Source organism: Canis lupus, chromosome 1, assembly GCF_048164855.1.
Source record: "Canis lupus baileyi chromosome 1, mCanLup2.hap1, whole genome shotgun sequence".
NCBI lineage: Eukaryota > Metazoa > Chordata > Mammalia > Carnivora > Canidae > Canis > Canis lupus.
In genome coordinates, this window is record NC_132838.1 from 66,138,791 (window position 1) to 66,163,745 (window position 24,955).

Here is a 24,955-nt window from a genome sequence, read left to right on the forward strand (position 1 = left end):
TATAACACGAATGAGACTTGAAAACATTATTCTTAGTTAAAGTAGCTGGTCATGAAGGTCCTTGCATATTGAATGGATATCACTTGTATGAAATTTCCAGAATAGGCAAATGTAGAGGGCCAGAAACGAGATTGGTGCTTGCCACGGCTTGGAGGAGGGGTGAGTGGCTGGGAGGAAATAGGAAGTGATTGTTAATGAGCATAGGGTTTCTTTTTGGAGTGATGAAAATGTTCTAAAATTGATTGTGGTGATGATTGTACAATTCTGTATGTACTAAAAAATAAGACACATTGTTACACTTTAAATGGTTAAATTTTATGGTATATGAATTATATCTCAATAAATCCATTAAAAAATGTAACAGAAGGTAAGTAGTTAACTGCCTGCAGTATTTTTTTTTTTTTTGTCTGTATTGTATCCAAAAAAGCTAAAGATTTCTTTCAGACACTTTTAGTTCTTACCACTATCTGGAAATCCAGAATAAATTCCAGCAAAACCTATGTATACTCCACTCTTTCCCACTTTACTTTCTTTTAAAACCAATCCAATTTATCACATCCACTTGCAAGTGAAAAATCCCTCTGTATGATTTGAAAGCATTTTGAATGTAAAAGTTATCAAATAATGTGCCAGGAAGTTTCTCAATCATAAGAGAATGACTGTGATAGTTTAAGTCATTAGTTGACCATTCTTTGAAATAAATGAATCAACTTCACAGTGAAAATTGATTGCGGGGAGATTTGAAGGGGAACATCTCTTGGGATTATCCAGACAAATCAGCTGTAGCATTAGCCTGCTGAGTTCTTGAAATTTGCAACCTGAGAAGAAAACAATGATCTATACACTAGTACTGTGTTTTTGTTTGTTTTGGTAAATGCTTTATTGAGATATAGCTAGTATTAACGAGAGACAGAGAGAGAGAGAGAGAGAGAGAGAGGAGCCAGGCTTAGTTCATAGGTTCAGTGAGTATGAAAGAGGGAAAACATCCTTATATGAAGCCAGAGTGATGAAGATTGGAGGAATCATGAGAGTAAAAGGTTAGGAGAGGGTGGGTGGCAGATGCTGTTTGAAGTACTTATCTGAGTCAATAGGAACCAAAAGAGGTGCTACATGGGACTGATACAGGATGACTATGCCCTGGGCTTACAGGAGTTATTGGAGTTAATGAATTTGAACAGATTTTGGGAAAATCTGGTGCAAAATATCTTCTCTTTGTTTTTTATTTATGATTTGTATTTAGTTGAACTATAAGAAGTAGGAAAAAAAGGAAAAATAACTGGATCCTGGCCATAGATGAGTTTACAAAATTTGAAATAATAGAGATGATAAATCAGAATTAGTATTGATAGTCATTGATTGAAATTTGTGTTTCACAATCTTATTTCTTTTTAAATACAGTTATAACTTATGATTATGTCCTCCAAGTATGTTGTTGCTATTGATCCTATGGTTAAGTCCAAAGACTTCCAAAGGAATTGATTATACTGAGGCTTTTGGAACAGAATAAAGTTTCTAATAATATTTAAGGTTGATAAGTTCCTGAAAAGCGTTTTTTATGTTCCATTTTAATATCTCATTCACAGTCTAATTAAGGCTAGTTTTTTTGTTTCTTTGTAATCCTTCCTTGACCAGGATTTTGAAGGTTATAAACATTGCATATAGACAAGACTGAGGTCAGTTACTGACAATAAGATTTTGATTAGAAATAAGAGGAATCTATGAGAACAGAACTGGTAAAAATCTAGTTGGAAAAAGATAACCTTTAAAGTTGGAGTCCACTCCAAATCAGCCTCTTAACTCTAACCCATCAGCCCAAGCTCTGGATACATATGATCCAGGGGAAATTATGTAAATGGGTAAGAAAACTTGGAAATGTTTTTGACATGGTCTAATGAATCCCTCTCATGAAAGTTCATAAATGGTACATTAGTCTATAAGTCTCTTAGTCTAAACGTAGAAGCGAAATTATCCCTTTACATAGATGCTGAAACTTACAAATGTTAAAATCTTTTAAAATCAGTATTTCCAGAAGTTTTCACATACAGATACATCCTTATAATAATCATCTGTAGCAAAAGAACTTTTCAATCCTAAATAAACCCTGGATAAATTGATGGCAGTTCCACCACACTCCATAGCTCTAAAAGTAATTATGTCAATTCTTTGGTTAATAGATTACATGGAGATCTGGAGACTCGGATTAAAAACCAACAGCACATGCATGGCAAAGGGTTACAAATACCAAGGCAAGATGACATTCTTTTTATAAGGAAGGTGAGTCAGAATGAAAAGGAACATATTCTTAACATAGGAAACTCTTAGGTATCAGTCCTCCAATATTCAGATTAGAATGGCTAATGGATTTTTATCTCTGCCAAACATTTTTTTCCCTTTCACAGTTAGAAAGCATAAAATTTTTGTGTCTAGAGAAAGAATAAAAGTTTTTGGTAGACAAAATACAAATTTCATGTACCAAAAAGCAATTATTCACTCAATTCAATTTTAATGAGTGCTTCCTACGTTCTAGGCACTGCTCTCAGATGTGGAATAAATATAAAAAACAAAGCTCTTGGGGCACCTGGATGGCTCGGTGGGTTAAGTGTCTGCCCCTGGCTCAGGTCATGATCTCAGTGTCCTAGGATTAATTCCAGCATCTGGCTCCCTGCTTAGGGGGGAATCTGCTTCTCCATCTCCCTCTGCCCATCACCCTGGTGTGCTTTCTCTCTCTCTGTCTCAATTCAATAAATAAAATCTTGGAAAAAAAAAAACAACAAAACAAAAGAAAAACCAAGGCTCTTGTTATAGAGTTTTAAAGGAAGACAGGTGTTAAAAAATAAATGAATAAAACAAGAAAAATGTCATATAGGGTATTAGTTTTTCTAGTGCCAGTATAAGAAATTACCTTAAACCTAGTGACTTAAAATAGCACAAACTTACTGTCTTGTAGTTGTGTAAGTCAGAAATCTGAAATGGATTTCATTGAAATCTGAAACGGATTTCATTGGGCTGAGATCACGGTATCAGCTGAGTTTTGTTTCCTCTGGGGTAACTAGGAGAGTACCCAGCTCCTACCTATCTTCATTCTTTGACCTGTGACACCTTCTCCATCTTCACAATGTAAACTTCTACTCTTATCATAATGTCTCCTTTCTCTGACCCTAAACCTTCTGCTTCTTTCTGGTAGGATCCTTGTGATTTTATTGGGCCCAACTGTTTAGTCCAGGCTAGTCTCCCCATCTCAAGATTCTTCACTTAATCACATGTAAAGACTCACTTGCCTTGTAAGGTAACATGTTCACAGATATGGGGATGAGGATGTTGACTTCTTTGAAGGGCCATTATTCCACCTACCACAGGTGGTGATAAATGAGATGCAAAGAGCTACATGGTACTATAAAGAGTGGTGACTTGCTTGTTTAGGTGGTCAGGAAAGTCTCTGAACAGGGATATTTCCATTAAGGTCCTCATAATAAGGAGGAACCAAACCTGGGAGGATAAGGTGGGTAGAGCACTCCAGGTAAAATAAATTAGAAACAAGTGTGGCTGCTAAGGAAACTAAAGGTCAGTGTGCTGAGCTGTAGTTACCTACTCGGAAAGTGCTATGAGTAGACATGGGAGAGGTAGGTAAAAGCAGATTATGTAGGGTTCCATAAAGTAGGGTAAGCAAAGAGATATGTGCCTTTACGTCTGGTACTTTCACCACATTTCAAGGGAGAAATGATAGTTACTGAAAATAAGCTTTATATAATTAGAGTTAAAAGGATGTGTTAGGTAAACAATATAGCATTAGCGAATGAAAATAAAAACTGTTGATTGTGGTAGAGTTGCAAAAGCAAGACCAAATCATTTACAAAGATTCATTGAAGAGTCAGTTGAGAAGAAAGAGATTGACGTTAGAAATAGTGACACTGGAAATCTAGTTCCTCATTAGGAAGAAGCATTGAAGGAAGGTTTCACTTCAAGGCCTAACTGGGAAGTATGATTATTTCCACTTGAAGGAAAGAACATCCAGTCAAATAGGTCCTAAAATGGTAAATATGTTTAATTGATGAAAATTCCATTACAGTAGGGACACATCACCATCGCTGAAGCCCAGGTGCATTTTTTTTTTTCCAGTCTTAAACCTTTCTAAAATGGCCGACTGCTCTGTTTCTTAAGAAAATGGGAAATTAGGAATTTATCATTAGCTGCTTCCAAGTATCCAGAGGGCTTCTTGGCAGGGGATTGAATGCAATTAGGATTGAGATAGTAATCATTCTTTATTTATATAATAAACATTTAGTGGATATATGTTTAAAAGAGAATTGGGGAGGGAAGTGGAATCTACTTCCAAATACTGAGAGATTGGGAAGAAAATATGTATTCTTAGCTGCTTGTTGCTCTGTCATCCCATAAAAGTTTATGTTCTTGAAATTTATATAATCTAGCTATACTGCTCTCTACTTTCCACATTGTCATCTATTGATAACATTTACAGATTTCATTAAACCTTTCAGCATAAAGCTTGTAATCTTCCTTTTTATCTCATATCCTGCCATATTTCCTGCCTATCATCATTGTCTATGTGGATGACACTCTCCTTGATCTCAATGCTATCTTTAATTTCTTCACTTTGACCACTCTTACTAATGGCCATATCATGAAAATTGTTGCTCTCTGGAACTATTTCATTGTGAAATATTTTTTTTTCAAGTTCAATTATAATTAATGTACAGTGTTTTATATTAGTTTCTATTTCACCCATATTTCTTTTTAATTTTCCCAATTAAACTAGGCCTTCCTTATACACTTTCCCTTCTATTTGGATCCTTTCCCACAAACTGGCAACCACCAGTTTGCTCTCTGTATTTATGAGTCTGTTTTTTTTATTTATCGCTCCCTTTTCCTCCATTGTTCATTTGTTTTGTTTCTTAAATTACACATATGAGTGATTTCCATTATAGTATGAGTAAAATCCATTATAAAATCTTAAACTCCAATATATCATTCTGATCACACTTTTGTTTTTCTGGTCATTTCATTTACTTATTTGCTCCACATCCATTCCCCATCTTTTTAAAGACCTCCTTTTTCCTTTAAATTTTCCCAATTAAACTAGGCCTTCCTTATACACTTTCCCTTCTATTTCTGTATACTACATAATTTAGATTGAACTTCTACTTGTCTCTGGTCAATTAATTCAACATATTTATTCTTAGTCTTCCTACAATATAATGCCTACTAAAATTTCAGTCTTGGGTAAATCTGTTGGCATCAAAGTTGGCATCACTGTCAGTCAAAGATTGCAGTTGAGTGCATGGCACAGAAACTCAAGTACAATGGCTTAACCAAATAAGACAATTATTCTTTTAATAAGAGTAATAAATCCAGAGGTTGACAGTCCAGGGCTGATACAATAGTTCTGCTATGCCATTAGTATTCTGAACTCCTTTCTGTCCTGCTCTCCTTATCATTTGGTTTTAATTCCCATAGTAATCTCATGATTTCTTCAAGGCCAAAAGCAGTGTGTCATCTTCAGCCTCACATCCAAAGAACAGGCAGGAGAAAAGAAAGGAAGTACCAGAAAAAAGTGTCTGTACCTATGTATGTATGAATCCAACAATATGTATCCAGCATATGCTTTAACCAGCACACTGCTGCTCTGAATGAAATCACATTTCCTAGTGAGGAAGAGGAGAATACATATTGAGGTCACTTCATTATCTGCCATAGTATTATTGAAAATTATGTTTTCTAATGTTAACTCCACAGGTAATCATTCTATTTTCACCTAATTATATACCTCTTTGTATTAGTCTTCTGGGGCTACTGTACCAAAATACCAAACTGGGCGGCTTAAACAATAGAAATTTGTTTTCTCACAGTCTGAAGACTAGAAATCCAAGATCAAGGTGTTGGCAAATTTGGTTTCTCTTGAGATCTCTCTCCTTGGTTTGCTGATGGCCACCTCCTCACTGTGTCCTTATATGCTCTTTTCTCTGTGCACACATGTCCTTGGTTGTTTCTCCATCTTCTTGTAAGGACACTAGTCCTAATGGGTTAGGGCCCCACCCATATAACCTCATTTATCCTTATTTACCTCTCCAAAGACCCCATCTCCAAATACAGTCACACTAGGGGTTAGGGCTTCAGCATATGAATTTTAGGAAGCGTATTACATGTAACATAGTCCATAATCCTCTTCTATTACCTACAGAAGATACATCAAACCTTCACCTCTCTTTGTTAATCAGTTATACACCATTTCTTCCTTCACTTTTAAAAAATGTACCCTGTCTTCACTGTAACTCATAGAGACTATGAGATAAGAACCTCTTTATCTTTCTCCCTTTTCTTCTTCACTTGAATTTACCTTCAACTTTCACACATCCATTTTTCCTTCCATTTAAAGTCAGGAAAGTAATAGCAGTAGCAGCTGAAAATTTCAGAATTAAAACATACATGTAGAATGAACAGCATCTCCTGAAGTAATAAAACAAGAATGATGTCAAATAAACCATTAATTGTTTTCCCAAGGTTTGGAGAATTCTTTTCAGCAGATAATAGGACCTTTAGCTTTTCCCTGATGGTTTTGTCACTATTTTCAAGATAATGACAACATTTCATGTTTTCTTCAGAAAAAAATATGAATCTTTCTTTTTAAGTTTATCAGAGTATGTTGTCTATCAATATTTGAATGACATCACAATGACATCTAGTGGCTATAGAAATTTCTTTCATCTCTAAGTACATTTTTAAGTATATAAAGATCTTTCTAGGCTGGAAATTCTAAGCTGAAAATAATGGAAAATGAGTCATTGTAATGTAGTTGTTGTCTTAACAATCTTTTTTGTTTTTGAAACTGATTCTCCCACCCTTCTACTTTTATTCCATTCTCTACAGAAATGGAAAGTATATGGAAAAAATTGATTCCTGATCAAAAGCGCCATGCTGGTGCCCATGGTGACACTTCATAGAATCCTTCTTGAGTGCAGAAATGAGCAGCTAGACACAAAAGTGTTGTTAAATGTCCTGTAGAACGACGTTCAGGTAAGACACTAAGATCCACGTCCATGTGTTCTAGATAATTTTAATAAGAAAACCATATCAAAGTCATCTTTGTTTTACATAGTTTTTGCTTGAAATAAAAGGTAAACAATAGGAAAATGTCTATAATGGTGGAGGATGGATGAGTGGTGGGTGGTGGTGTTGTGTAACGTGAAATATTATCTTTTAGGAATATAGCAATTTCCAAGTAATGAAACATGGCGAATACTGATAAAATGTTGGTATCAGTAAAAGACAAATGTATTTTTTATGGCCTTGAAGAAATATTATTAAAATGTATTTAAAAGTTGTTAACCTTGAATAACTAATAAATTAGGTTCTATAAAAGATTACATCAAAGTTTTTGTTTAACTTTTGGAAGAAATTACATAGTGAGAAAATTCCTTTGGACTTTATGTTTTTTTAAACTTTTTATAGCATGGTGAATAATATGCAGAACCTAGATTGTTAGTCTACCAACATCTATTCAGTCTCAAAAACTTTCAGTGAAAGGCTATGAAAAATATTCTCCAACGTCTGATGTCCTTTCAAAATACTCTATTTTGTGAGATTCATCTTGAGGACCTCACAGAGATAAATTGAGTTTCATTTAATTAATAATTTTTGAAGAGCAAGGGGCTGAGTCAATCATGACATGTTTGAATATGTGGCTCTAAAAGTCTATATAATGTTTTGGACGACTTAGACTTTTTATTTAGCTAGTATAGTATACCAGATTACCTCTCATTTTTTCCCTCTTGACCTAGGTACTTAGAGCTTCATAGAACAAGTATTGGATCCTTTCCTACAATCCCAAAACATGTTTGAAGGATTTACTAGGACACGTGAGTGTCTGTACCTATGAGAACATAAATAATTTGTGGGATGGGAACTAAGACCACACAGGTAGACTCAATTCTTAGTTCCTCACTTTGTGGTAATTTTTCAACTTGAGCTGGAAGATATAGACCACTGCCATCTGGAGACATGGCTGATCCAGATCTGTAATACTGTTTGAGGTGTTGGCTTATGTATTGCATTTTGGAGGAGTCATTTTCCTATTATTTTGTTGAATCACTTGACTGGATGGTGGCTATACAGCAATATTTATGACTCTAAAGTTTATTTGAACTCTGTAACAAAAGCAAATACTTAGAGAAAGATCATTAGGGTTGTAGGCCTCTTTTAAGCCAGGATCCTAGAACTCTGATTACATGAAGAGAACACATCTCATTCCCAATCCCTATGGACCACACAGCACTTGATATAGGGGAATGGAAAAAAATGCTTAATTTAATATTTTCTTTATTTATTTCCTGGGTCTGTTTAGTTATATTAAAGATCCCAGAGAGATTTGTAGGGATATGACAATATATGTTGACCCTTGAGTCATCAGTATTACATTTAACAGGGCTGTATTTTGAATTACTGCTTGTTCGACTTCATGAACAACTTGGGCAAAAGGTTTTATGACTTATAAATATTGTATAGGTGTCCTGCAATTCTAATCGCATGTGGGATTCTCCTCATTCTTGGAGTCTTCCATAGTGAATAAAAATGAGAGGTATGGGACAGAAGAGAACAGTCCAAATTCCTCTTCAGGGGTGACATTTTTTGGATTCCAATCCAGACATAATTTTTTTCCCTTCTACAGTTAAATTTTCCAAAGTTCTCTTTCTCCGTTTTCTCTTTTCCTTTCTTTTCTCTGTCTTTCTCTTTCCTGAGAAGACCCAAGAGCTGAAATGAGCTTAATCCTGAAGTCATCAGTTTATTGATACAACAAATCCTTATCTTACTGAAGAGCAGTAGCCGATAGGCTTTTGGCTGGATATTTTATATCACTGGTCATTAAAGACCATGATCCCTTTTTAACCAAAATACCCTTGTGAAATTTTCAAAGAGTAGTGTAATGTTTTATTACCACATAATAAAAATAGTACTGTACCAGACAATCCCTTTTTTAGTATAGAGATTATCAAGTAGATGTAAAGCAAAAGAGCTTGATGTTGAGTCTAAGTAGTGATCCTTATTTGTAAGGTCTGTGAAAGTGAGATAGCCACCACATATGCACCCAATATTCCTTAGTTATTTCCTAGTCTTATTTCTGTGAGACTTTGGTTACCAAAGTAAAAAAAAAATCCTCAAATTTAATTGGTGAAGAAGCTCCTTCATATCAAGGTATAGCATGAAAGAGAGTTTTAGATTTCTACTTCTTCCTCTTCTTCTTCCCCCTATTCTCCTTCTCCTTTTACTGTTGTGGTATTTTTCCTCTACAATGTCACTTAGTACAAATTCCCAGGAGATTTTCTGATGTATTACAAGGAATTAGTACTAAAGGAGTGCCATCCAGCTTCCTTTAATACCAGTTTCTTATAATACATGAATAAATCTATATCTTTAGTCAGTCCTTAGTATGAGTTCATTACCTGGCTACAATTTGTTGATGATTTTGGTAAAATATGCCACCAAGGAGTGGCTAAGGATGCAAAAATCAGCATTAGATAAAGAGGCTCTATAAATATCATAGTTACATGTTAATCTCTTACAGATATCATAGTTACATGTTAGTTCTGTTAACAACTCAGAAATTTAAGCTAGCAAAAAGGGAAGAATAAGTGACAAAGTAGGAAAATGGTGGTGGGAAAAAGCAAGCAAATTTGATGATCTGTGTTTGTGGTCACTTGAGTATTATTTAGTGAGTCTTGGATGGAAGCTCTTCTTTCCTGAGGTTGTCAATTTGGTCCCAGGACTTTGGTGGGTACTACAACCTCCTGAAAATTATTTTGTTTTTGGAGGACTCCTAAAAATTCTCACTTTTTTTTTTTTTTAAATTCTCACTTTTAAATCTCCCAATAGGAGAATACTTTATATAATTCCTTATGTTTTCTTTTTTAGCAGGGAGACATAAATAAAAATTGATACACTAGAACTTGCAAGAGGTAAAAAAATATATGACAAGATCCTTTTGAACATAATTTTAAAGCATTTTTCTTTTCCAAAAAATGAAGTCTCCAGGTCTTGGGTCATTTAGAGGTTTTTTGGGAGATTGTCAAAGAAAGGCAGCTTAAACCTGTTGGGAGTGACTGAATATATTAATGAGTTCTTTGTAGTACTTTGACATGTTGAACTGAAGTTAGATAATGTCTAAAATTAGGAGAGAAACACTCAAAATCATAAGGTGAGCTGTAATAACTTTATATGAACATAATCTATAATTTCTGCCTTTCTGGCAATACTGGATATCCTGAACATCAAGATCATGAGAATCAGAGCTTGAATTGTTGGCCAAAGAGTCTCAAAAATATTAACTAGTTTGGCTAGTTTGATATTTTTAAAAATCAACTTTAATGAGGTATCATTTTCTTGCAATTAATAGCACACATTTTAGATGTATAGTTTGGTGAGTTTTTAAAAGGATGCAATCATGTAACCTCTATCAAATAAAAATATAGAACATTTCCATTAACTAAAAAAGTTCTCCTTTGCCCCTTTTAAGCCCATATTCACTTTCTTCCCAGGCCCCAGGCAGGTACTGATCTAGTTTATCTCTCCAGAGGAGACTGTGTTTCCTAGAATTTCATATAAATGGACTAATGTAATATGAAATATTTTGTATCTGATTTCTTTCACTCAGAATCATGCTCCCAAGATTTATCTGAGGTATTCCAAAAATCATATTCCTTTCCTTTTAATTGAATAGGAATATTCAATTAAAAGGATATTAATTAAATTGAATAGTGAATAGTCCTCTGTTGTTTGGGTAAACCATAATTTGTTTACCTACTCACCTGTTGATGGACATTTGGATTGTTTCCACATTTGACTTATGGATAAAGCTTCTGTGAGTATTCATATACAAATCACATCATTTGCAACCAGATTTATTTTAATGCATATTTTCTGACTATAGAGCTAATCATCAGCATTCTGTACTGTCATCTGTGGGCAGTACCAGTGATTTGGCCTACTGGGATATCGTAGGAGAGGAGGATTTTAGTAAGAGCTGCTGTCTGACATAATCATCAAATGGGGCATTATGCTCATTTATACTAAGGATTAATTTATGCCCAAGTGTTTATGCCTCATTGATCAGACTGTCTTACTGCTTGATGTAATTAACAAGAACTGTGTCACATGGCATCTTATAGCTTCAATTGCATTTTAATTTTTTTCACCCTCTATACTATAGGTAAGCAAAAATAAGGTTGGAATTTTACAGTAGTTGAATCAACCCAGTGTCTGTCACACAAGGTTACTAACCATGAGCAAATGTCTTTGTTTTGAGAGTGTGAATTTGGTCTGAACCGATACCAAAAGATTGGGATCGTCCCCTGCATATTCTCAGACCATAATGCCTTGAAATTAGAACTAAATCACAACAAGAAGTTTGGAAGACCTCAAACACATGGAGGTTAAGGACCATCCTGCTAAAAGATGAAAGGGTCAACCAGGAAATTAAGGAAGAATTAAAAAGATTCATGGAAACTAATGAGAATGAAGATACAACCATTCAAAATCTTTGGGATGCAGCAAAAGCAGTCCTAAGGGGGAAATACATCGCAATACAAGCATCCATTCAAAAACTGGAAAGAACTCAAATACAAAAGCTAAACTTACACATAAAGGAGCTAGAGAAAAAACAGCAGATAGATCCTATACCCAGGAGAAGATGAGAATTAATAAAGATTCAAGCAGAACTCAACGAAATCAAGACCAGAAAAACTGTGGAACAGATCAACAGAACCAGGAGTTGGTTCTTTGAAAGAATTAATAAAATAGATAAACCATTAGCCAGCCTTATTAAAAAGAAGAGAGAGAAGACTCAAATTAATAAAATCATGAATGAGAAAGGAGAGATCACTACCAACACCAAGGAAATACAAATGATTTTAAAAACATATTATGAACAGCTATACGCCAATAAATTAGGCAATCTAGAAGAAATGGACGCATTCCTGGAAAGCCACAAACTACCAAAACTGGAACAGGAAGAAATAGAAAACCTGAACAGGCCAATAACCAGGGAGGAAATTGAAGCAGTCATCAAAAACCTCCCAAGACACAAGAGTCCAGGGCCAGATGGCTTCCCAGGGGAATTTTATCAAACGTTTAAAGAAGAAACCATACCTATTCTCCTAAAGCTGTTTGGAAAGATAGAAAGAGATGGAGTACTTCCAAATTCATTCTATGAGGCCAGCATCACCTCAATTCCAAAACCAGACAAAGACCCAACCAAAAAGGAGAATTACAGACCAATATCCCTGATGAACATGGATGCAAAAATTCTCAACAAGATACTGGCCAATAGGATCCAACAGTACATTAAGAAAATTATTCACCATGACCAAGTAGGATTTACCCCTGGGACACAAGGCTGGTTCAACACTCATAAAACAATCAGTGTGATTCATCATATCAGTAAGAGAAAAACCAAGAACCATATGATCCTCTCATTAGATGCAGAGAAAGCATTTGAGAGTGTGAATTTGTTCTAAAATGCTTGATGTATTAGGGAACAATTTGAGCATAATGTGAATGTGCATTTACTAATGTACACTTCTGTCTGCAAAAAACACTATTTGGATGCAAAAAATCACATGGTATCAACAAAACCATATAGGAATACACAAAGTGCACACATGTGGACACTTCAAACACCTACCAGCTATCTCAGTTTACTGTGTGTGTTATGAGTCACATTCATCTACATCTAGTGTTATAACTTAAAGTTGTCCAATTCAGGATAATTTTAATACCATTACCACACAGTATCTCACAAGCTACAACCGTTCAGATGCCCGCATCTACAAGAAAGCTTCAGGACTTTTTTTTCAGAGTAAAATACCATATTTGTTGTAATATTATATATTTTTGATCATTTAAGAAATGCTACATTTTTATTAGGATTCTATTTTTTCAATGACTTAATTTTTTTAGAGTAATTTAATTCCAAGAAAATTGAGGATAGTATGGAAATTTCCCATATACCCACTGCCTCTGCACTTAGTGTCTTCCCCCATTAGTAACATTACTCACCAAAATGGTACATTTTTGACCAACTATGAACCTACACTGACACATTATAATCAGCAAATGTCCGTGGTTTACCTAAGGGTTTACTCTTGGTGTTGCACATTCAATGTGCAATACTCTTGGTGTTGCACATTCAATGGGTTTGGACAAATGTAGAGAACATATACCCATCATTATAATATTCTACTATTTTTACTGCCATAAAATCCTCCGTGCTCAATCTATTCATCTTTCCCTGCAACCAAAACTGATCTTTTTTGTTGTATCTAGTTTTTTCTTTTCCAGAATGTCATATAGTTGGAATCATACAGTATTGATCCTTCTTGGATTAGCTTCTTTCAATTAGTAATATGCATTTAAGTTTCCTCCTTGTCTTTTCATGACTTGATAGCTCATTTCTTTTTTTTTTTTAAGATTTTACTTATTTATTCATGAGACACACACACACACACACACACACACACACACACACACACACAGAGAGACAGGCAGAGGGAGAAGCAGGCTCCACACAAGGAGCCCGACGTGGGTCTCGATCCTGTGTCTCCAAGATCATGCCCTGGGCTGAAGGTGGCGCTAAACCACTGAGCCACCCGGGCTGCCCAATAGCTCATTTCTTTTTAGCGTTAAATAATATTACATTGTCTGGAGGTACCACATTTTATTTATCCTCTCACCTCTTGAAAGATATCCTAGTTACTCTCAAGATTTGGCAATTATTAATAAAGCTCCTCTAAACATCTGTGTGCATGTTTTTGTATGGACATAAGTTTTCAACTCCTTTGGGTAAATACCAAGGAGTGTGATTGCCAGATCGTATGGTAAGAGTATGTTTAGTTTTGCAAGAAACAACCAAACTGTCTCCCAAAGAGACTGTGCCATTTTGTGTTCCCACTAGCAATGAATGAGAGTTCCTGTTATTGTACTCCTTGATGGCATCTGATATTGTCAGTGTTCCAGATTTGGGCCATTTTAATAGGTTTATAATGATATCTCATTGTTTCAATTTTCATTTCACTGATAACATACCATGTGGAGCTTCCTTTTAAATGCTCATTTTTTGTCTGTATATCTTCTTTGATGAGATGTCTATTGAAGTCTTTAGCCCATTTTAAAATCCAGTTGTTTTATTACTGCTGAATTTAAAAAATTCTTTGTATATTTTGGCCAAGTCCTTTATCAGATTTATCTTTTGCAAATATTTTCTTCCAGTCTGTGGCTCGCCTTCTAATTCTTGATATTGTCTTTCACAGAGCAGAAGTTTTTAATTTTTTTAAAGAGATTTTTATTTATCTGATACAGAGAGAGAGAGAGCACACAAACAGAGGGAGAGGCAGAGGGAGAGGCAGGCTCTCTACTGAGCAGGGAGACTGATGCAGGGCTCGATCCCAGGAACCCAAGGTTATGACTTAAGCTAAAGGTAGATGCTTAGCCCCCTGAGCCACCCAGGCGCCCCCAGAAGTTTTTAATTTTAATGAGGCCCAGCTTATCAATGATTTCTTTTTTGGATTGTGTTTTTGATTTCGTATTTAAAAAGGTATCATCAAACCCAAGGTCATCTAGGTTTTCTGTTATCATCTAGGAATTATATAGTTTTGTATTTTACATTTAGGTCTATGATCCATTTTCAGTTAATTTTTGTGGAGGGGCTAAACTCTGTGTCTAGTTTCATTTTCTTGCATGTGTACACCCAGTTGTTCCAGTATCATTTGTTGAAGAGACTATTTTTTAAAAAGATTTTAATTTAAATAAATGAAATCATGAAAGACACACAGAGAGAGGCAGAGACATAGGCAGAGAGAGAAGCAGACTCCCTACGGGGAGCCCGATGTGGGACTTGATCCTAGGACCCCAGGATCACACTCTGAGCCAAAGGCAGATACTCAACCACACAGGTGGCCCTTGAAGAGACTATTTTTGCTGCATTGCATTGCTTCTACTCATTTAAAAAAATCACTTGAGGGTGCCTTTCTGCCTTTGGCTCAGGTCATGATCCTGGGGTCCTTGGATCAAGCTCCATTTTGTGCTCCCTGCTCAGTGGGGAGCCTGCTTCTCCCTCTCCTCCTTGCTCATGCTGTCTCTCACTATCTCTGTTACTATCTCTGTGTGTGTCTCTCTCTCAAATAAATAAATAAAATCCTTAAAAAAATCAGTTGACTATACATATGGAGGTTTATATCTGGTTTTTCAATTCTGTTCCAGTGATCTAATTGTCTATTCTTTCACCAATACCACAGTCTTGATTACTGTAGCTTTATAGTAAGTTTAGAAAGCAGGTGGTATCTGTCCTCCAATTTTGTTGTTCTCCCTCTCCATATAAACTTTAGAACCAGTTTACAGATACCCAGAAAAATCTTTCTGGGATTTTGATTGGGATTGCATGCATGGAAGTCATATAAGTGATTTCAATATTTTTAAAAATGTGTAACTAACAAGGTTTTTGAGTAATGTGTCACTAATATGCTCATTTCCCCCATGAGCCCTGTTTTTGTTCAACAATTTTGCATTGTGAGGATTTTTAGGAATATGAATCTAGGTTAGAGCAGTACTGACTGTACATATGATGTATGGCCTTTTTTTTGGTGAAATCTACAAGCTTTATTTTTCATGAAACTATCTTTATATTTTCACTATCGAAAGTCAAAAAGAAAACTATGCTTTTTGTTTATAATCCCCTATCATGTTAAGGAAAGGAAGGACACAGAACTTTTTAAGTAAACTATATTGGCAGTATCTCACTTTTTTCCTAACAAAGTTACCAAGTGCTCCGAACTAGTAAAATGAATGTTTTTAATTTCAAGAGAACTGCTAAGATTCTTCAGGAAAATCAACTCTAAAACCAAGCAATATTTCTATACTATTTGCCACAAGGCCTTGATTAAAGAAGTTAAATTCACTTCCTCACATACCTACATAATGACACATGTGTGTCTTGACATTTACTTCCTAACTAAGTCCAAAGCCCACTGAAAGAGACCGTACCTCCTCTGTAATCAATAAACTACAGGGTTTGTTAAATGCTGAGGAAAAATGCAGAGAGTTTGAATATATTTTAAAATAATGTCGTGGAATCGAATATTTTCCCTAATTTGGTTGAACACGACTCTGTGTATTTTGCCATGGTATAAATACAGACATATCTAGCAACTTCAAAGAGTTAGGATGTTTCCTTAGATCCCTAACAGAATGGCCTAGTGGGAGGCAGTACTGGAGAGGAGTACTACACCTTCCAGTACTGGAAGTTGTCTCTTCAATTCTGTGTCGGGGGGCAGATTCTGTGTGTGTGGCTGAGCGAAGCAATTGGAAAATGAGAGAGAGCAATAACTTCACACTATGATAAATGATTATTATTCATTAAAAGAGAGTGTAACCCCCTCCCCCTCCTTCTTCTAGTGTTTCCTTACACTGGCAGAAGGAAAATTGTGCTCACTACCATAAGGTACCTTGCTCTTTTTCTAATACAGGAACTGACAACTGTATTTCTGCTTTTTTTGCACAGATGGGTAAATAATTTTTCTTGATATAAAATCATTGCTTATTCATTTTAGAAATTTTAGAAAATGTGGACGAGCAGAAAAAGAAAACAAAAATCACTATCATATCTACCACTGATGTAAGACGCCACTATTTTTGTATGCATTCACATAGTTTTCTGTCTCTGTATGTGTAGACATAATTTTTTCGTTAACATAAATCATGCACGTAAGTCCTTCTCATCAAATATTCTTCAGTATATTTAATGACTGTGTCATATTTTATATTTTATTTGTATACTAATTTATTTAACCTCTTTCTTATTGTTGGACATTTGATTTTTTCCCAATCTTTTCATTACTACTAAATGATATCCTGGTGAATCTCTTTGTTAATATATTTCCCTGTAGGCTATTGATGATTTCTTTAGGATATATCCGAAGAAATACAAAAAAATTGTCCATTTCCTGCACATTCTTGCCAAATCAGAGTATTGTTAATATTTATATTATTGATAAGTGAGACATAAATATTGCGTTTCTTTGCTATCCAGTTAGGTTGAATTTAAAATATATTTATTAGTCACTTATATTTCTTCCTTTGTGGCTTTATTGCATGTCAGACAACTTCTACTGGGATCTAAGAATTCCCCAGAGTATGTGGAGAAAAAACAATCCTGAAAATATCCCTTCACTGATCCCCCAAGCTTGTCTGGCCAAGGAGAACAAGAAACATTTTAATTTTGATACATTTTCTTCATGTCTCCATGATTTGGTCTATGCTTACCTTTCTGCCTGCAATATCCTTCCATCCAAAGGGAAAACTTATCCTTGAATTCTAAGGTCAGCTCAATTGTCTATTCTCTTACCATATTCTGTGGCTACTGTCATCTCACTTATCACTGAATGCCTGGTTTTAGGGTTAATGACTTTGTATCTGTATCTGGAATAGATTGTGAGCTATTTCATGCAGAGGCCACATCTTATTCCTCCCTGTACCTCTCCCATCCTTGATTTATTAGCACAGTATCTTGACCATATCAGGTGTGCAGTGCATATTAAATTTATATTTACAAGGGCACCTGGCTGGCTCAGTCAGTAAAGCATGTGACTCGGGGTTGTGAGTTCAAGCCCCACACTGGGTAGAGAGATTACTAAAAATAATAATAATAATAATAATAATAATAATAATAATAAGTAAAACCTAATTTGGCATTTTTTAACTCTCTTAAGTGAGATGAGCCAGTGCTCAGTATAGAAAAGGATGTTATACCTATAATTTATTTATTTAAAGATTTTATTTATTTATTCATGAGAGACACACAGAGAGAGAGAGAGAGAGAGAGAGAGAGAGGCAGAGACACAGGCAGAGGGAGAAGCAGGCTCCATGCAGGGAGCCTGATGGGGGACTTGATCTTAGAACTCTTGGATCATGCCCTGAGCCAAAGGCAGATGCTCAACTGCTGAGCCACCCAGGCTTCCCTACCTAGAGTGTATTTAAACTTTAATTCGGTACTAGACTGCTTAAAAATGGCCCATTCAAATAAAATATAGAAGACACACATCATAGCAACTGGATGGCTCAGTCTGTTAAGCATCTGCCTTCAGCTGGGGTCATGATCCGGAGATCCTGGGATCAGACTCCACGTTGGGCTCCCCATTGAGTGCATCTCCCTCTCCTTCTGCCCTCCACTCTCTTCTTCATTCATACTCACTCTCTCGTGCTGTCTTTCTCTCTCAAATAAATAAATAAAATCTTAAAAAAATATATATGTATTGAACACATTGGAGTAGGCAGTGTTTTGTTTTGCACACGGATCTAACTATGATTTCCTCACTGTGGCTCCTTGTGGGGTGGTGATACTCTTTGCTTTAGAAAGGGTTTGAACTCTCTTCAGAACAGAGGGTGCTGGGAGGGGCCAGATGTTGACATCTGTATAGTTGATGTCTTCATCTAGTAAATGTTTCACAAAGCAAGAAAGGCCATCACTTTATCTTCCTCATCACTATTCTACTTAAAAAACCTGCACACAGACGTGGTCAAGCCAGCTGAAATCATTGCCCCAGGGACAGGAGAGTTTTTCCTCCTATTTTATCCTAAGTATCCTTAGGGCTGCCAAGGAGGTTGTTAAAATAGTATAATATTTGGGTTTTATGAGATAAACACCTGTTGATTTAAAAGTACATAACCTTCAAGCCCATCGGATGATTAGAAGGAAGACCCTCCTCTGAGGCCTGAGTTTGGCATATTGAACACTAACTTTCTCTTTTACTTCCCAAATGTTCTGACCCCAGTTTTTTTTTTTTTTTTTTCTGAATCTGGTAATGTTGGATCACATTTTTAAAAAGATGTGTAATTGAAGTGGTGAAATAAAACAGAGCAATGGCTAAGATTCCCTCATCCTTCAAGGATTTTTCCTAGCTAAACAAAATGTATGAGATTTGGGGGTTGTTTCTCCAAACATACCCTGGGCTAGATGATATCAGTGAAAGGGCTACAAATGCTTCTACTGGGTTAAGATTGTTAACACTTTCAAGTAAAGTATCTCCTAAGTAGCCCAGTTATCGGAAAAGTATTGTAGATGATATGTTATAAACACACTTTTTCCCCCGACCTAAATTTTCTTTTATTTTTACTTCTACTCACCAGTTCCCTGATCCTCACCTTTTCTCTGAGATTTGAAAACTTTTAATGATTTGTTTCTTTTTTTTAAAAAAATATGTATTTATTTATTTTAGAGAGAGTGTGCATGAGGATGAAATGGAGGGAGGAGAGGGAAAGAGAGCATCTGGAAGCAGACTCCCCGCTGAGCATGGAGCCCAATGAGGGCCTGGAGCCCAATGAGGGGCTTGATCCCTAAAACTCATACATCAGGTTGAGTGAGGAGACAAATTTGATCAGTAGTAGACTCCTTATTGTACTATCACACTTACTACCAAACCCATTGACCAACTAAGTTGTTTTTATTTGGTCAAGTCTATGCAGTTGGCTCTTACCCATTAGGATGGACTCTGTTCAAGGAGTTCCCTTGCCTCTACTCAAATAAACATCTGGCGAGCTGGCCTGATATCTCCCAGACCTGTACATAGGACTGTCTGACTCTGAGCTGTGCATTCCACATAGGCTCTACCCGAGACAGTCTCTCTCCCCATTACACAACCTAAGCATGCTTCAAACCTCTTATCTAAAATAACAGTTTTCCCTACAACTTCAGACCAAGAGGCATTTTATCAGCTGGTCATCTTGTGAGTAAAACACATTAAAAAGCCCCCCAGAACTTTGGGACTAGGTGTGGTGACAGAAAATAGTCACTTTATATCAGCTGACCTGGATTCATGTAAATGTGTCTAGCTTGCTCAACAGAGGCCTGTCAATTCTGATTTTTGCTCTGAGACTCATCCCCATCAACATCAGTCCTAGATACCAGTCTATTGTCCTTAAAAGTTTGTTTATATTTTTTAGATTATGCATGATGAATTTCATTTAGGAAAATATATGACCCTATTTTGAAAATAATTTTTATTCTAGGGAGAGGTATGATTTCTACTGTATTTATCAGATTTTAGAGAAGGTATTTCCATATTTAATTCCCTTTGTCCTCCCTTCTTCCACGTAGGTATTAGGCCCTGTGCTAGAATCAATTTGTCATAATTTAAGAAGCCCAGGGTTGCCTGAGGAACTGAGCAAACCCAGATCAGAAAACACTCTGCACCAATCAGAAACCCAGTGATTAATTACAGAGAACAGACTAAGCATTTTGCGAGTTAATCTAACTTTCTCAATTATTGGTATGACACATCAGAAAGAAGCTGAATTGTTTCCTCAACTTTGTCATTTCTTTTCAAGTACCTGAAATCTGAAGAGTGGAGACCATGTTTGGGATAGGGAATAAGGAATTGCTTTGGATATGAGAGGTAGAAGGTGGTAGAAAATGGATAAGTGAAAAGAATATTTAAAATATATGGAAATTCATGTTTCAATCAGTTTAAGAAAATGCAATGTACAACAGCCTTTACCAAAACCTTTTATTGAGCAAAAGCACAAAACAGCAAATTTAGGTATTAAGACTCCACTTTGTCCTGAGTATGAAGGATAAAAAGGCTGAATTTAAGAAAATTTGCATGGAAGATAATGATGATGATTGCAGTTCTGTCAATGTCCCTCTGATCCTTTGCTATTTCTGATAGTGCCCTCTCACATATACAGAGTAAACATTTTATATTCATCCAGGTTCGTATGGAAGTTAGGATAGAAAACTTTGATGCTGACTAGCGAAGTGGCCGTTTTAGTTTCAATATTTTCTCTCTGAACCCATTGGAAAAGATTTTAATAGATTTTCTTCCAAGATAGGCAAGCACTTGTAGAGGCAAAGCAAAGTGCTGGTATGCAGTTTCAAAAATCTGTTGACTGCATGTTCCCATATGTGTTCCAGGAAATTCACATTTGGATTTCAGTATAACTCAGAGTTATGGTGGTGCTATCCAACACTTTTTTGGAAGGGAGTTTGCTTGATACCAACACAACGCTTGCCAGAACTCAGCAGGCCAAATTCTAGTTCTGGAATATGTGGGAACCAAGAGATCAGCAGTTAAATGATGAGGGCCGTATCACTTTCAGTGCTCCAAGGAAACAAATTCTACCTAATGGTCTAGAAGGTCAGTTTGAATATAACCAATAATCTTTTAAAAATGAAAAGTCTCTTTTGTGGCATTTTATAAGGCATGTAACATTTAATAATGAAATGTACTATTACATTTTTTTCTTCTGAATACTGGCTAAAATGTTTCAGCTTTTCAGACTTAATTATATCTGGCCAGACATGTGCAATTATGCTTACCTTTAGAAATGAAAAGCCAATAGTATTCATTGTGTGTATTAAACTAGGTTAGAAAAGTGATCGTTTCATAGCTAATCTGTATCAAAACTGCCCTGGTTGAAGTGATTGGATTGGCATTGAACTCATTATTGAATGCAGAGCTTCTCATCTTCTTCTAAAATATTCTTATTAATTTGGCAAAAAGTGATGTGTTAAAATTACAATTAGGGTAATAAAATAAGAAATTATAAGCCATAGTTGGTCTAAGAATGTCCTTCTCTTTTCTGCAAAAAACTATAAAATCCAAGTGCCTGAAGTGATCTCAAAGGTCAATTGTCAAGTACTCCGGTTTTAGAAAGGTGAGGCCAAGCCATTTAGGATAAATTATCTTTTCTATTCTTAAAGATCCTCAGTATATATGCCCTCTCTCTGACTGTTTCAGTACCTATCCACATAATGAAACGTTCTCAATAATCCCAAGTGTGGCCTATCCTGCTAAGTTTTACAAGTATTTCTGGTAATGTTTAAAAATTCTTTCATCTTGTTATAGTATAGAATGACTGGTTAACACCTTCTCCATAATGACTTTTCATGTTAAGAGTAGTAGATAGAGCATGCTTCCTTTTCATCTTAAGCCATCCCAATTTCTTTAGCTCTGTGTAGTAAGAATTAGTTTGAATGGTTTTCTTCCAATAGTTTTCTCTTGGCCTCAGGAAATTTTGCTTTTGATGCCTCCTTCAGTAGAAGAAAAAGTTTGATAAAACTTTTTAATGAAAGCATAAAAAGTGGTGAGTATATTATTTTTTATCTTCTTTTAAAATTGATTTTTAAAAAGATTTTACTTATTTACTCTACAGGGAGAGGAAGCAAGCACGAGCAGGGAGAGTGGAAGAGGGAGAGGGGGAAGCAGGCTCCTCACTGAGCAGAGAGCCCTATGTGGGGCTCTATCCCAGGACCATGGGATCATGACCTGAGCCAAAGGCAGACACTTAACTGACTGAGCCACCCAGGTGCCCCCCAATTTTACTGTTTAAAAATAGTAAGTGAGAGGCCAAGTCACTTGCCTGAAATATTGTGGCTTATTAGTCACAGTCATCTGGAAACCTTTGGACCAGTGCTCTTACAAGGCCACATTGCTCATATTTCACTTTATTTGTGTCGATAAATCTTTATACTTCTTAAGTGCTTCATTTTCTGTCTTGAAAAAATGTAACTAACAAATGCAGTGGAAATTTTGGGGAAATAAATACTACATTTTTTTCTGCCATAAAAATAATGTTTTAGTGTTATTGTGCTACTATTAAAAGCTTGGCCTGTAGATGATTGTGTACAAAATGATTCATCTTAGAACCAACCTTATTGTCCAGACTTTAGTGTTCTGGGGTTAGTATGGGTCAGAAAGCTTATAATGATATATACAAAGTGTTTCCCGACAATAAAATCTTTGGAACTAGAGGTGATCATAACTGATGTGTTGTATTTTATGTATCCCCCCCCCCCCCACCGCCCTGACCAATGTACTAAATAATCTAGGTATAATCCTGCCTGGAATCAGGTAGGTGTACTAATCACTTTTGAAAGACTTTTTAGTTTATGGCTTTATAAAACTAAGTAATCAAGGAAATAGTGATCTTACCAAGATGTTTTTCAATCCATCAAAGTTAATTTTTGCTTCCGTATTGTTAGTGCTACATAAAATAGCAAGCGATCACGATTCTGTTAATTGAAACATAATTGAAGTCTATATTATAGTATCTTTTAGGGCCCTATCTTCAGTGAGGACCATGAACATAAGCTTTATTTACTAGCATCCCCCAGATATGCTATTTCCTCCTAAATTTTAGACATTGTTTGGCATTGTAAGGAAATCTAATATTTCAAATAGTTCCATGATGTTGGGGTGCAGATTGGCATCCAAGCTCCCGAAATGTGAAGCACAATACCAAAGATGACAACTTTGGAAAATATTTTGAAAGATCTATGACCTCATAAAAATTTCACTTTCCTTTAAAGTTTTTAAAGGTCCTCTCATGGTTAGTAAAATCTAATCATAATTTCTCTTTTTCCATATGCCTTTAGGCTAAATGAAAAAAAAGAGACCTTAGATATATACTCCCACTGATTTTTTTAAAAGATTTTATTTATTTATTTAGCACAAAGCAAGAGAGCACAAGCAGGGTGAGCAGCAGAGGAGAAGTAGGTTCCCAGCTGAACAGGGAGCTCACAGGACTTAATCCCAGGACCCTGATCATTACCTGAGCTCGAGATGGATGCCTACCCTCCTGAGCCACCCAGGTACCCCTACTCTCATTGATTTTTATTCCTGCTAAAGATACCAGTTTACCCATAGGAAAAAAAGAGAAATAGAACTTGTAGATATGTCATCTGTTTTTTTTTTTTTTTTAGGCACATGGCCTGCTTTCTTTCTGTCCCAGATTAACACATTAATCTCATAATTGTTATTCATTAAAAATGTACAAAATGATAGTTTACAGTTAGAAATTTAGTCTTATACTATATGGTGCAAAGGTCTATAATGGGTATTGAACTTTTTTTGTTCATAGCATTTGGCTTGTTAATTAGTAAACCACATTCAGTTAACCTGTGTTTGAGTTATTGAAAGGTTTTCACTAATTGGAGACATCACAGGTAAGTCTGCAGATAGTGACTTTTCTTTCTTTAATGCCAAAAGTTCTCTCTGAGTCACTGAATGGCTCATTTCCTTTAATCAAAGTTTTGTGTACAAATATGTTGAAAATTGCCTGTCATGGAAAAATCAAGATGATTTGTTAGAGAATTAAAATATAATGTAAAGCTAGTTTACTTTTAGATATCTTATCTCTCCAAATAAATCTCTCCATAAATAAGTTCTTACACAAAACAATCAGATATATCCGTATCATGCTCAAATTTTGAATATGACCCAGTTGAAGTTGGTTTCCCACCAACTCTCATGAAGGCCAATGCCATGAGTCCCACCACTTGAGCCAAATCAGACAATGAACAGCCTCTTTGGCTCCTTAGTTGGTGGGAAGACTTTGTAATGTTATAACCTCAGTTTGAGCAAAAATACAGTTTGAAATTATAGTATCTCTTGGATTTCTTCACCCAGTCTTATCTACAAAAAAAATTTGTGTATTTACCAAGTAGCTGAAATATACTTTAAAAATGTGCTTTTCAGTATTTCCAAGAATCAAAAAAGGAATTGTATGGTAGTACCATAACAATTTAAACTTACTGACATTTTTAAAAAATTGTCAATTTTGGTTTTGTTCTAATCTTATTTTATTCCCATATGAGAGTTACAGGCTGAAATGTAGTTTTTCCAGTTTTGAGTGTTTGGTTTGTAATACTAATATTTCTAGAGGATTCAGAAATAACCCTGTGCAGTTACTTTATAATAGGAACTTAGTATTAGAAAACATTGTAGAAATTTTCTCTACTTAAACAGCTATATTGCTTTGAGTATAGACTCAGTAATGCACTTCAAATTAAAATACACAAATTTATTAATATAATGAGTATATATTGATCCATTGGCAAGCTATGAGAGATTGTTTTTTTCTTCTTCCAGCCCAGAGAAACCTCCAAAATTCTCACAATTAA

General features: G+C 35.5%; 1 long non-coding RNA gene across 4 annotated transcripts; it reads left to right on the plus strand.

Annotated features, from left to right (window-relative positions):
- The first annotated feature begins 481 nt into the window (after positions 1 to 481).
- On the plus strand, positions 482 to 23,638 carry LOC140618301 (uncharacterized). 4 transcript variants are annotated; one of them, XR_012018494.1, is made up of 6 exons: positions 482 to 2,274; positions 6,883 to 7,029; positions 7,794 to 7,871; positions 20,966 to 21,188; positions 22,046 to 22,137; positions 23,503 to 23,638. It is a non-coding gene; the product is annotated as an uncharacterized lncRNA (long non-coding RNA). The 4 variants fall into 4 exon arrangements; XR_012018517.1 differs by having other exon boundaries at positions 22,063 to 22,137; XR_012018505.1 differs by lacking the exon at positions 7,794 to 7,871.
- The last annotated feature ends 1,317 nt before the right edge of the window (positions 23,639 to 24,955 follow it).